A 15,211-nucleotide genomic window follows, 5' to 3' on the forward strand; every position below is an offset into this window, starting at 1 on the left:
CTGTGGTAAACTTTCCTTTGGGATCACAAAGCACTTTTGCTTAAAATCTTTCCTTCCATTTCTGTTATAAAACTGAAGCTGTGAAACTGTGGTTTTGAAATTGGCCACCAAAATAATGTCAACAAGATGAGTGAGCTTAATACATTCTTTCTTTGAAAGGTAAGCTCATTTAAAATTTATTACCACTTGTTTGATAAGTGTTTGGTATTATTCACTTCTCCACTTAACATCTGCCTGGAATAGGATTTTAAAAGTTTTTCATACTGAGGTGAAAGTGCTCATTGTTACAAGTGAATGCATTCTTATTGTGATGCATTAAGTTCTTCATCAGCATATCAACTGTCTGTATTCTTTTTGATGTTGAGACAATTCATGAATTTAATGTATATTCTATCTTTTTTAGTCTTATCTGAAACAGATGTTTGCTCTTTGATTCTAGGAATGAACCAAAACAGTTTATCTTATTTCAGTTAACACAATGCCTTCAAGATCCATCCATGTTGGTGCAAATGGCAAGATTTCATTATTTATTTATGGCTTAATAATATTCCACTGTACATTTATTTTTAAGTATGCATGCACATGCAGCATATCTTCCTTTTTTAAAATTTTACTTTATTTTTTAACTTTACAATATTGTATTGGTTTTACCATATTATCAACATGAATCCACCACAGGTATACACGTGGATGAAACTGGAGCCTATTATACAGAGTGAAATAAGCCAGAAAGAAAAACACCAATACAGTATACTAACACATATATATGGAATTTAGAAAGATGGTAATAATAACCCTGTATACGAGACAGTAAAAGAAACACTGATGTATAGAACAGTCTTTTGGACTCTGTGGGAGAGGGAGAGGGTGGGATGATTTGGGAGAATGGCATTGAAACATGTATAATATCATATATGAAATGAGTCGCCAGTCCAGATTCGAAACACATGTACACCATATCTTCTTTATCTGTTCATCCATTTGATGGACACCTAGGTTGTTTCCGTATCTTGACTATTGTAAATAATGCTGCAGTGAGCACGGGAATGCTGATGTTTTTTGGGATTAGTGTTTTATTTTCTGTAGATACATACCCAGATGCATGTATCTAATCATAATTAATTCTGGATCATTGTGTAGTTCTATTTTTAACTTTTTTTTTTTTTGCAATTTCCATACTGTTTTCCATAGTGGCATACCAGCTTACATTTCCACCAACAGTGAACCAAGGTTCCCTTTTCACCACGTCCTCATCACCACTTAGTTCTTACCCTTTTTATAATAGTCATTCTGATAGTATTGGTTTTGATTTGCATTTTCCTAGTGATTAATGATGTTGAGTTCTTTTTCAAGTGCCTGTTGGCCAACTGTATATTTTCTTTGAAAAACTTTCTCTTCAGATCCTCTGCCCATTTTTTTAATCAGAATGTTTTTGCTGTTGAGTTGTAAAAGTTCTTTATATATTTTTGATGTTAACCCTTTATCAGATACATGATTTGCAAAGAGTTTCTCCCATTCCATAGGTTGCCTTTTCATTTTACTGATGCTTTCTATTCCTCTGCTGTAGTTTTTCTAATCAGTAGATATAATCCTACGTGTTTATTACCTTGGCTTTTGGGGTCCAATTCAAAACACCATCAGCAAGACTGATGTCATGAAGCTACTTGCTTGTTTTTCTTTAGAATTTTATGTTTTCAGGATATATAGTTAAGTCTCCAATCTATTCTGTGTTAATTTTTGTGTATGGTGTAAGAAAATGATTGTTGTATTTGTTTGTGTATTGCTATCCAGTTTTCCCAACATCATTTATTGAAAATACTGTTCTTTCTTCATTGTATATTGTTTGGCTCCTTTGTCAAAAATTAATTGATCACACATGGGTTTATTCTGGGCTCTTTATTCTGTACCATTGATCTCTGTGTGTTTTCTGCCAATGAACATAGTGTTCTGATTACTATACTTTTGTAATATAGCTTGAAATCAGTGAGCATATTGTTTCCAGCTTGCTTGTCCTTTTAAAGATTGCTTTGGCTATCCAGTGTTTTTAGCGGTTAGGTTATTTATTCTGTTTCTATTAAAAATGACATGTGTTAATAGGGATTGCATTGAATTTGTATATTGCTCTGGATAGTACATATATTTTAACAATGTTAATTCCTCCTTCATGAGCACAAAATAATTTTCTGTGTATTTGTATTGTCTTTATTTTCCTTAAAATTGGAATTGTGTGGTAGTTTGAGCATTTTTGGCATTGCATACACTTTTAAATAAAACTACAATCAAGGCAAATTGGAAGTGGTCAAACAGGAGATTACAAGAGTGAACACTGACATTCTAGGATTCACTGAATTCAAATGGACTGCAATGGGTGAATTTAACTCAGATAACCATTGTATCTACTACTGTGGACAAGAATCCCTTAGAAGAAATGGAGTAGCCATGATAGTCAACAAAAGAGTCCAAAATGCAGTACTTGGATGCAATCTCAAAAATGACAAATGGTCTCTGCTTGTTTCCAAGACAAAGCATTCAATATCACGGTAATCCAAGTCTATGCCCCAAGCAGCATGCTGAATAAGCTGAAGTTGAATGGTTCTATGAAGACCTACAAGACCTTTTAGAACTAACACCCGAAAACGATGTCCTTTTCATTATAGGGGACTGGAATGCAAAAGTAGGAAGTCAAGAAACACCTGGAGTAACAGGCAAATTTGGCCTTGGAGTACAGAATGAAGCAGGGCAAAGGCTAATAGAGTTTTGCCAAGAGAACGCACTGGTCATAGCAAACACCCTCTTCCAACAACACAAGCGAAGACTGCACATGGACATCACCAGATGGTCAACACCGAAATCAGATTGATTATATGCTTTGCATCCAAAGTTGGAGAAGCTCTATACAGTCAGCAAAAACAAGACTGGGAGCTGACTGTGGCTTAGATCATGAACCCCTTATTGCCAAATTCAGACTTAAATTCAAGAAAGTAGGGAAAACCACTAGACCATTCAGGTATGACCTAAATCAAATCCCTTATGATTATACAGTGGAAGTGAGAAATAGATTTAAGGGACTAGATCTGATAAACAGAGTGCCTGATGAACTATGGATGGAGGCTCGTGACATTGTACAGAAGACAGGGATCAAGACCATCCCCAAGAAAAAGAAATGCAAAGGCAAAATGACTGTCTGAGGAAGGCTTACAAATAGCTGAGAAAAGAAGAGAAGCAAAAAGCAAAGGAGAAAAAGGAAAGATATAAGCATCTGAATGCAGAGTTTCAAAGAATAGTAAGGAGAGATAAGAAAGCCTTCCTCAGTGTTCAATGCAAAGAAATAGGGGGAAACAAAGGAATGGGAAAGACTAGAGATCTCTTCAAGAAAATTAGAGATACCAAGGGAACATTTCATGTAAAGATGGGCTCAGTAAAGGACAGAAATGGTAGGGACTTAACAGAAGCAGAAAATATTAAGAAGAGGTGGCAAGAATAACACAGAACTGTACAAAAAAGATCTTCATGACCCAGATAATCACAATGGTGTGATCACTCACCTAGAGCCAGACATCCTGGAATGTGAAGTCAAGTGAGCCTTAGGAAGCATCACTACGAACAAAGCTAGTGGGGGTAATTCCAGCTGAGCTCTTTCAAATCCTGAAAGATGATGCTGTGAAAGTGCTGCACTCAATATGCCAGCAAATTTGGAAAACTCAGCAGTGGCCACAGGAAAAGGAAAAGGTCAATTTTCATTCCAATCCCAAAGAAGGGCAATGCCAAAAATGCTCAAACTACCACACAATTCCAATTATTTCACATGCCAGTAAAGTAATGCTCAAAATTCTCCAAGCCAGGCTTCAAAAATACATGAACTGTGAAATTCCAGATGTTCAAGCTGATTTTAGAAAAGGCAGAGGAAATAGAGATCAAATTGCCAGCATCCACTGGATCATCGAAAAAGCAAGAGAGTTCCAGAAAAACATCTATTTCTGCTTTATTGACTATGCCAAAGCCTTTGATGGTATAGATCACAACAAACTGTGGAATATTCTGAAAGAGATGGGAATACCAGACCACCTGACCTGCCTCTTGAGAAACCTGTATGCAGGTCAGGAAGCAACAGTTAGAACTGGACATGGAACAACAGACTGGTTCCAAATAGGAAAAGGAGTACGTCAAGGCTGCATATTGTCAACCTGCTTATTTAACATCTATGCAGAGTACATCATGCGAAATGGCAGGCTGGATGAAGCAGAAGCTGGAATCAAGACTGCTGGGAGAAATCTCAATAACCTCAGATATGCAGATGATGCCAGACTTCACTTCTGCAGATGCAGAAAATGAAGAAGAACTAAATAGCCTCTTGGTGAAAATGAAAGAGGAGAATGAAAAAGTTGGCTTAAAGCTCAATATTCAGAAACCTAAGATCATGGCATCTGGTCCCATCACTTCATGGCAAATAGATGGGAAACATTGGAAACAGTGGCTGACTTTATTTTGGGGGACTCCAAAATCACTGCAGATGGTGACTGCAGCCATGAAATTAAAAGATGCTTAGTCCTTGGAAGGAACGTTGTGACCAACCTAGATAGCATGTTAAAAAGCAGAGACATTATTTTGTCAACAAAGGTCTGTCTATTCAAGGCTATGGTTTTTCCAGTAGTCATGTATGGATGTGAGAGTTGGACTGTAAAGAAAGGTGAGTGCTGAAGAATTGATGCTTCTGAACTGTGGTGTTGGAGAAGACTCTTGAGAGTCCCTTGGACTGCAAGGATATCCAACCAGTCCATACTAAAGGAGATCTGTCCTGGGTGTCCATTGGAAGGACTGATGTTGAAGCTCATACTCCAGTACTTTGGCCACCTGATGTGAAGAGCTGATTAATTTGCAAAGATCCTGACACTGGGAAAGATTGAGGGTAGGATGAGAAGGGGACAATAGAGGATGAGATTGTTGGATGGCATCACCAACTCAATGGACATGAGTTTGTGTGAACTCCGGGAGTTGGTGATGGACAGGGAGGCCTGGTGTGCTGCAGTTAATGGGGTTGCAAAGAGTCAGACATGACTGAGTGACTGAACTGAATTGAACAAATGGAATTATTTTCTTAATTTCTTTCTGGTAGTTCATTATTAGTATATTGAAATAAGATGTTTTTATATTGACTTTGTATCTTGCTACTTTATTGAATTTACTAAATTCTAACAGATGTATTTGTGTGGAGTCTTTAGGTATTTCTCTATATAATTTCATGTTATTTGTAAATAGTGAGTTTTACCTCTTGCTTCCTAAATTGAATTTTTTTTTTAACTTTTTCTTACCGAATAGATCTGGCTAGGACTTTCAGTGATATGCTGAATAAAGTTGGTGAGAGGAGGCATCATTATCTTGTTATGATCTTAGAGGAAAAGCTTTGTACTTTTTATCACTGAGTATCATCTTATCTGTGGACTTGTCATATATGGTCTTTACTATTATTATACTTTATTCGATGCTCACTTCTACCAAACCCTGGTCTTCTTTTTATACTTGGCCTTTATAACACTGAACTGGGTTCCCTCCATGTCCACTTTGTTGAGATTTTTATCATGAATGGATGTTGAATACTGTTCTTTTTCCTGCAGCAATTGAAGTAATCCTATGGTTTTTAGCCTTCATTTTGTTAATGTGATATATCACAATGAATGATTTGTATATGCTGAATCATCCCTGAATCCCTGAAATAAATATCACTTGATCATATGATCTTTTAAATATTTTGTTGACATTGGTTTGACAATATTTTGAGGATTCTTGTATTTATGTTCATCAGTCATGTTGGCTTATATTTTTATTTTCCTGTGGCATCCTTGTCTATTTTTTTATATAAGGGTAATGCTGGTCTCATGTAATGACTTTGGAAAATTTCCTTCTCTTCAATATTTTGGAAGTGTTTCATAAGTATGGATACTAACTTTTCTTTAAATATTTTGCAGAGGTTGCTAAGGAAGCCATCTGATTCTGGGCTTTTGTTGGCAAATTTTCATTCAATCTTCTTGCTAATAATTAGTCTATTCAGATTTTCTATTTCTTTACAACTTAATCCCTGTAGGTTGTATGTTTCTAAAAATATATCTCTTTATAGATATATTGTTGTCCAATTTCTTAGTTTGTACTTCTTTCTACTAATTTTGGTCTTCATTTGTTTTTTATCTAGTTCATTGAGATATGAAGTTAGGTTGTTTATTTGAGCTTTTTGTTGCATCTTAATGTAGGCATTTATTGCTACAAAACCACTCTGGAAACTGCTTTTGGTGCATTCCATAAATCTTATTATATCATATTTCCATTTGTATATGTCACAAATAATTTTTTCTCTTTTTTATTTTTTAAATTATGAAAGAATGATAGCACATTTACAGAGACTTGAAAAATACAGAAAAAAGTTACATATAGTTCCACTATATATTTGCAAATAGGCCAGGTCCAGGAAGGGTTTATAAATAACTTGGCCAGTACTACAGTTGGAAACTTGATACAAAAATTTGCTGAGTCAAAAGACAATGGGAAGGAGACCTGGTACGATGACAGACTCTGCGAGGAGACATATTCATATTTCCCATTCAGTAACAAATGTGTTTGCCTTTAAATTCCAAAATTGCAAAATGGAGCTTGGGAGATACCTAAAACTCTGTGTGAAATCTCAGATATCATTTATTTTGTATCTCATAGTACATTAGGTTTTTGTTTTGACCTTCAGTATTAATAATTTAGACTACCTAAAGTGATTATCATGGGCTTCCCTGGTGGCTCAGATGGTAAAGAATCTGTAATACAGGAGACCTGGGTTTGATATCTGGGTCAGGAAGATGCCCTCCCAGGAGAAAGAAATGGCGACCTACTCTAGTATTCTTGCCTGAAAAATTCCATGGATAGAGGAGTTTGGCAGGCTATAATCCATGGGGTCACAAAGAGTTGGACACGACTGAGTGACTAACACTTACTTACTATATATTACATTTATTTTTTTAATTAGATAAATTAAGATTTTAAGTTGGAATTTCTATATCAAGCTCTCAAAAATTAATAAAATGAATATACAGAAAAGTAGAGGGATGTAGTAGACCTGAAAAGCACCATGAATCAATTCAACATTATTAAGATTTATACAAACTTCACACAATGGAAGGATACAAATTTTATTCAAGTTCCCATAGACTATTCTCAGAATTGGATTAGAAGTTTCAAACCTCAATTTTTTTTAAAGTCACTAAAATAATTAAAATTCTAGTCTTTTAGCAGTAATATTAGATGCCAAATTACGTGGAACTATATCAATGTTTTGAGTGAATATAAATAGAAATCTAGCATCCTGTTCATACTATGTCAAACAAGTGGGAATTTTGTATTTTGCTACTCAGAATTTTTTTATGTTGTTAAATTTTCTAATATTTTCCTCTATTGTTTCTGGTTTTCATGTCACATTTAGAAAGAATTTCCCCATTTCAAGATTCTTTACTAACTCACTTCTTTTCTTTTACTTTTTTAAGTGTTTAATTCATTTTTACTTTGTATTAATTTTAACTTTGCTGCAAAAAGAAATAGCTTAGTTTCTCTGGCCAAAAACTAGCTAATTACCTCAGCTACATTACTGAGCAATTGATACTTCACTCAGTGATTTAAACTAGTGAAGTGGTGTCCTTATTATCATTATAATTTTCAATTTTTATATTTATATGCCAAAATATGTTTCATGCCAATTGTAAGAGCTCTCAAAATTGTCTCATGCTTGCCCAGAATTGTTTGATTATGGACAGAAACCAAGTCAGTCCTTGAAACTTTCAGTTTTATTTTAGATTAGTAGTTAGCGTTGCAATGATTTATCAAAGTAGTTTATATAGTTGGTATGTAAAAATGTTTTAATTCAGTGGTTCTCCACTGAAAAATACTTATAAGACAAAATAAACTGTAATCCTTTGGTAAGAGTAGCATTTATATCAATTAGGAGTTAAAAAAAAAAGAAATACAACTTAATCTTAGCTGTAAATATAAGAAGCTCCGGTGAGGCAAATCACTGTTCATTATTTGTGTATACTAATATGTATATAATAAATTTTTGCACAACTGGACCACTTGTTTTTAAAGATACATTTGTCTCATTGTACTGTTATGTATCTGAATAAGCTACATCATAGGCACTCTGTTTTGAATATACAATTTATGTAAGTAAATGTTTAGCTTGTGGGTGGCTAGGAGGATTATTTAGGTTCTTAGAAGTTTCTTGAGAGTTTCCCTGCACTTACATTGTTGAGACACAACTTTGGAGAAGAAAACTGTGACTAATAAGGAAGGGTAGGAAATTAAGCCTCACCAAAGGCCCAAACTATAAAGTTGAAACAAATTGCTATAATTTTAATGCAACCTCCCAGCATTATATTGAAGATTTATTGTACCACCATTTTGTTCTTATGTTCTGTACTGTCCCTGTGGTTAAAAAGAATGTGGATGGGTGCTGGCATGTGACAGTCTGGCAGGCCCGCTGTGGGGCCTCTCCTGCTTCTGCTGGCCGCTGCTGTTGCTGTCACAGTTCTACTTCTTGTCCTACAGTGGATCCTTAAATGTAGAGCATTTGTAGCCTCTTGGTCTATCAATAAAGGATCCAAGACAAGAATAAACATTCACAGTAGTTCCCAGGGCCTCAGGAAATACTGAATTTCCTCCTTACATGTTGAAGTTTCCAAGCAATAGTGTGTGTAGCAGAATTCCAGTGGAGTGTGTAGATATAAGACCAATTTCTCATATATTTCTCAGAAGCTTACCACTAAAAAGAAATCATTAAAAGAAAAAAGTATGAATAAAATAGTTTAATATCTTCCCTGATCTAGACAAGAGAGTGATTTGGAATGCTTTGTTATTTCTTTCTTTCTTTCTTTTTTTTAATGAACCATGTTTTCAGGGCCAGACCTATTTGAGTTCTCTATAATGCTTGAAAATGTTACAAATAATCTATCTTAGCCTTAAATTATCATTATTTTATGGCTTGGACCCTGTATCTTGCACTTGGCATAATCTATATTTTCTTTATTGTTTGTGATAACTTTCCATCTCATTCACTGTAAGCAAACAAGGACTAAAGTGTGGTACGCATGTTTTTGCTCTTCTTCATAGTGTATAGTATAAGCGCTAGAGATCTAGGAGGACTAGTGATATTTCTGATGCTTTTTATCATTCTTCAGTGGTTAAAATAATAATCTCCTTTTCTCATCTCAAATGTCCTCACTCAGTCTCTCATTCTGCCTTGTTTCAACAACATACAAGAAAAACTTATGCCTTTAAACTTGGTTCTTAAACAAGAAAGTATTCAAAAGTCTGAGCATATCTGACAGAAATAAGGTGCAACACTAGGAGCATTTTATTTTTAAAGTAGCAAGTGTGGACATCAGTGCAGTGGGTCATTTATCAAATGAAATAGTCTTCCCATGTGTAGCTAATTTATTTAGAAGTTTGTGTATGGATTAAGAGATGCTGAACATTAGGATTGTTTTTCAAGGATATGAACAAGTCACATTGGACAAGATTAGTGGCTAATTTAGCAAACGAGTTGTTTATTAGTTAATTATATATTTCTCATCCATCACAGGCTTTATCTTTTCAGTTCTGTCACTAAAGCAATCACATAACCTTCTACTGAAAACAGTTAATAAGCACCGTAAGAGAATGTTTTATGTAAGTTTTTAAAAAGCTAGATAAGGTAATAGATTACCTTTAATGTGTTTTTTAGGTCATCCTGGTATATTACTGGGTTTCAAGTGCTCAAATGGAGCAAATACATTTGCATTATTCGGGGACCAACTGGATAAAAGCTTTTGTCAGAATAATTGGTTTAATAATTTATTATAGTATCTGAAGGATACATGCATGTTCAAAACTGGTAATGTGTTGCAATAATTATGTTACCTAGCAGAGAGTTGCTGTCAGCCATTCCAGTAGTTAGGTATGCCTGTCCTGACAAGCTGAAAAGGAACCTTTTCTCATAGGTTAGGGTTTCTCCTTCCTTGAGGGTTTAATTTGTTTTTGATGGAGAAAATCAGCTTTTGGCATTGTGGAAATTAAAAATATTAATGAACTGAGGTAAAAACTAAAATAAACTTTGTTTTAAAAGTCACAATCAAGGTTTATGTTCATATCTCAGACTTGTCAGCCTGTCTGTGTGTCTTTAGGCTCAAGCAATAGGGGAGAAAATGTGATGAATTTTATTTCTTCAGGCTTATGGTTATTGCTGTTTTCTTTTAGCAAAGGGAAATGTTATTGTTTCCTTTACAGTCCAGATGGTTACTATTTTCATGTTCACTAATAAAAGAAATCAGAAGTAAATGAGAGAAAATATTCAATGGGTATTATTCTTTTATTATAGCTATTTTATATTTGGTTTCATAGTGTATAAATTCAGAATAAACTTCTGCAGATTAAATTAAGTGAAAAGCTATTTTTGAGTTTTGTGTATTACTAAGCCTGGTGCAAGATCACAAAACAATAATGCTGGAATGAATCCTAAAGGAGAAATCATGTATGTTCATGCATTGAAATGGCAGTTTTAGTGTTGAGGGAACTATTACTGGTTTATTTTCCCAGTGAACAGCTCTTCACATAGTTGGACATATTTGTTCAGCTTAGAAGTCATGCCACAACTCTGAAGCAAACCCGTCTAATTTAGGCTGTGTAAATTCATCTCATTTGTAACTCACAATAAGAGCTATTTGAATGGATTGGTGTTTCTCAACCTTCACACTGTTTATGCTGATGACCTTTCTGTGTATTATAGAAAGTGTTGCAACATACATGGCTTCTACATATCGTATCCAGGAGCAACCCACCAGTTATAACAATCAAAAGTATCTCTAGACATTGCCACTGTGCACATGGATGCTAAATTTCCCTTTGTGAGAACTACTAGAATAAAATGGGTGTAACTAATAGAAATCATTTATTCTCAGTATATATTTTATCTCTGACAATCAATCCTTAAAGTAAGATGATAAGTGATCTAGATCATTGTTTGACTTACCTTTTTTATTTTGGTGGTTGCTAGAGTTATATGTTTATTCATTGAAAGCTACAATGTAGACAGCAACAAAGCATGTGGTTTCAACATATTGGTATATACGGTATATGTGAATATATGATCTATACATATATGTGTGTATGTATATATACCAACTGACATATCTATATTGATATCTAACGTGGTGGCTCAGATGGTAAAGAATCTGCCTGTAATTCAGGAGACCCAGGTTCGATCCCTGGGTCAGGAAGATCCCCTGGAGAAGGAAATGGCAACCCACTCCAGTATTCTTGCCTGGCAAATGCCATGGACAGAGGAACCTGGTGGGCTACAGTCCACGGGTTCACAAAGAGTGGGACATGACTGAGTGACTGACACACACACATTAGTGACTTAGGTAACTCCCTCCAGGTTTCCAAATTAAACTAGTACAGTCTTATTTAACTTAAAAGAAGAATTTCAAAATAAAATAGATTCAGTCAAAATTTCCTTTTGGTAAATACATTTTTCTAGTTCTCTTTGTGTGTCTTTTTAATTAGCAATCAAAACTATACAAAAAAATCTTATTATAACTGACAGTACAAAAATATTTTAAATGATGCTAGAATGATCTGGAATAAAGAAGCAATCCTTTAAATTCAATGAATTTTTTCACAGTTCACAATCAGGAATTAAGTACCTGGGATAAAATCTGTCAAATTTCTTTATTTACTAAGAATTAAATTACATTATCATAGGTCTAAATCTTTAATAGATTTCTTAATCACCCTTTCCATTACACAGTTTGACCCTTGAACAAATGGAGGTTAGGAACGTGGACCCTTTTTCAGTGCTATTGAAAATTGCATATAATTTATTGTTGGCCCTCCATATGTGCAGTTTCTCTGTTGGGGTTCCTTTTCCTTGGATTCAACCAACCCTGGGTCATGTAGTATTTACTATTGAAAAAAAAAAAAAAATCCATGTTTAAGTGAACCAGCACAATTCAAACCCTTGTTATTCAAGGGTTAACTCTAATTACCTCTTGGTATGTGAAGGACCAAAAGACTTAAATTTTAGAGTTTTGGGGTTTTGCCCTCCTTCTACTACTGATCAACTATTTAAAAAAGCCAAACTACTTAAACTTATTTGAGTTTTACTCTCCTTAAGGAAAACAAAATGGAGTGATATGCCCTTCTATTAATACTTCATACTTTTGTGAAAGTTTCTCAGTCACATCTGACTCTTTGCAACCCCATGGACGATACAGTCAATGGAATTCTCCAGGCCAGAATACTGGAGTAGGTAGCCTCTCCCTTCTCCAGGGAATCTTCCCAACCCAGGGATCAAACCCAGGTCTCCTGCATTTCAGGCAGATTCTTTACCAGCTAAGCTACAAGGGAAGCCCAACTTTGTAACAAAGATCAAATGAAACATTAAACTATACTCACTTAAGTGTATTTGCTACACAGATTGAGCTCATTCTGATATTTTACACTTAGTAAAATGGCATTCATCGTAGTGACACTAGACAGCTATACTATTTTACACAAAGGTTAAAAAAAAAATTCTACTTGCAAAAAGCTTATGTTTGCTGAATGTAATCGAAACAATTGCTTTCTACTGAATTACAATGTACTTAGAATAGAAGATAGTTTCATAAATATACAAGTCCATTTAGGAAGCAGAAAAATATTCTATTATTATTAGTTGGACTTACTTATTAAGTTTCCAGGGTAAGCATATCCATGCATATATAAGTTCAGTCACTCAGTTGTGTCCAACTCCTGCAACCCCTTGGATTGCAGCATGCCAGGCTTCTCTGTCTATACATATATAAACACAGGCAAATCAACCTATGTAGACAAAGTGTTTCTAAATCCCCAAAATGTGGTAAAATGGCTGCTGCTATATAAATGTGATAAGCATACTGGAGACAATAACAGAACAAACCATACTATTATTTTTGACCCTTTAAATTTCATTTAAATCTTGCCTCTGCTAAACAGAAACAATCTGCTACATTACCGGAATACTGTCTGTCCCCTTTAGAAGAGCCGAAATGAAATTACTACTTACTAAAACAGATGCAAGGTTTTGTAGCATATATTAAGGTAGAGTACTTATATGAAATGGAAATGAATACTATAAATAAAATAGCTCATTATACATTTCTTATTTTATAGTAATTTATCATTTCTTCTTTTTTTTTTTTTTTTTGCTCAGGTCTGTGTTTACTACCTGAATGCAGGCCTTCTTGTTAGATGTATGCCCTTGCCACAATGAAACAGTGCATATATATTATCCGGCAATTGCAAATATGAGATAGAGATTATTGAGTTAGTTATAGCAGTTGATTATGTTTCAATAATATTTAGTAAATGCTGATTACATTTTATAAATATTTTAATAAAATTTATAAAAAAACTATAACACACATTTTATAAATAATGAGGAAAATACTTCAAAATAAGTGATACAACCTGTAAGATAAATAGAAATACAATAGGGATCCAGAAAGTTATAAGAGAATTTAAAGTTCCTTTAAGATAATAAATCCAAAGAGTTCTCATCATAGGGAAAGAAATACATTTTTCTGTTTCTTTAATTTTAAATCTCTATGAATTGATGGATCTTCACTAAGCTTACTGTGGTAATCATTTCATGATGTATGTAAATCAGATCATTATGTTGTATACCTTAGATAGTGTTATATGTCAATTTCTCAGTAAAACCGGAAGAAAAAAATTAAATATCAAACAAAAATAAGACATTCATAAATAATCATTTTTTCTTGATATTGCTCTGTTTTGGCATTTGAATCCTTGCAAAATCATATACTCTTACCTTAAAATTTATATGTTAGTTTATTCAGAATAAGGAAACATATTATATGGTCTTATACTCTTGATATTCATTTACTAATGAAATTGAGACTATGGATATGAAAAGATATGATTACTGTTTTCAAGAAGTCCATGGTACAGGTGATGCTATATAATATAACCCAAAGAGTTCCCATAAAGATCTGGGATTGACAAAACAGAGGGAAAATTCACTTTAATAAAATTATAGCTTTGAGAAATTGTATTTTGTTTAATTTGCCATGAGATTTCACCTAAATAGGAATGTAGAAAATATGTAATGTTGTCTTTTCAGAGGCATCTTGAATTATATGTCTGGGAAGCCAGGTACTACACAAGTTTCCATCAAACTTTTATTGATAGAAAATTGAATTTGCATCAATCAGTAGATATCTGACAAGTGAAAGTGTCTTCTTTCCCTACTTTTCAGTCTGAATAAACTCTACTAGGAAAAAAAATAGGTAAGAAGGGAATTGAAACTAGGAAGAAAACCTCCAGATGAAAAGAAAGAGTAAATACTTATTTTTTTATCAGTGGTATATGCCCTAAAATTAGTAAAATTAAGCTTAATAATTGTAGAACTTTCTACAAGCATAATTTTCAACAAATCCATTATACCTCTTTGACTATGACAAACCCAGTGAAGAACCCCAAAGTATTAATAGGTAGAATTCTGTAGCCAAAACATACACTATATATGCCAGCCACTAATGGTACTGAATTCTTACAGAGGAACTTCTCTGAGTGCCGTTTAGTCTCCCATTCTTAGTTCTGAGCAAACCCTTCCAAGGTTAGTCATATTTTTATCTCATATTACTGATTTAAAAGGGGAGCATAGAAGGTAAGTGAGAGAATTCTTAGAGGTAGGTGTGTGTCCTTGAGAAATAAAAACTGACATTGAAAGAGAAAATCAGAAAGAACTGTAATAGGCATAAAACATAGAAAAGCATGTTTCCCTTTTGGCTCAGTGATAAAGAATTGCCTTCCAATTCAGGAGATGTGGGTTTAATCCCTGGGTCAAGATGATCCCCTGGAGAAGGAAATGGTAACCCACTCCAGTATTCTTGCCTGGGAAATCCCATGGGCAGAGGAGCCTGGCAGCCTACAGTCCATGGGGCTTTGAAAGAGTCAGACATGACTTAGTGACTGAGCAGAAACAACAATTGAAAAGCATAGCATGTGGAACCCTTGATTGTGTGGACAAATAACTCTAGTTCTCAATAGTCCTTTATTTAGCAGAATGAAGCCCAGTGGAGTAGGGGTGCTGTAAATATGTCACCAAAAATAATATGAACTTTTACAACATGGAGGTGAAGGAGCTAAACACTTAGCATATTTT

At 34.3% G+C, this 15,211-nt stretch overlaps 1 protein-coding gene across 42 annotated transcripts in view; it reads left to right on the top strand.

Annotated features, from left to right (window-relative positions):
- Window positions 1-15,211, top strand: part of PTPRD (protein tyrosine phosphatase, receptor type D) — a 2,534,232-nt gene that overhangs the window by 1,003,331 nt on the left and 1,515,690 nt on the right. The gene's annotated exons all lie outside the window — the stretch shown is intronic.

The sequence above is a fragment of the Bos indicus x Bos taurus genome, chromosome 8, assembly GCF_003369695.1.
Source record: "Bos indicus x Bos taurus breed Angus x Brahman F1 hybrid chromosome 8, Bos_hybrid_MaternalHap_v2.0, whole genome shotgun sequence".
In the NCBI taxonomy this organism is placed as follows: domain Eukaryota; kingdom Metazoa; phylum Chordata; class Mammalia; order Artiodactyla; family Bovidae; genus Bos; species Bos indicus x Bos taurus.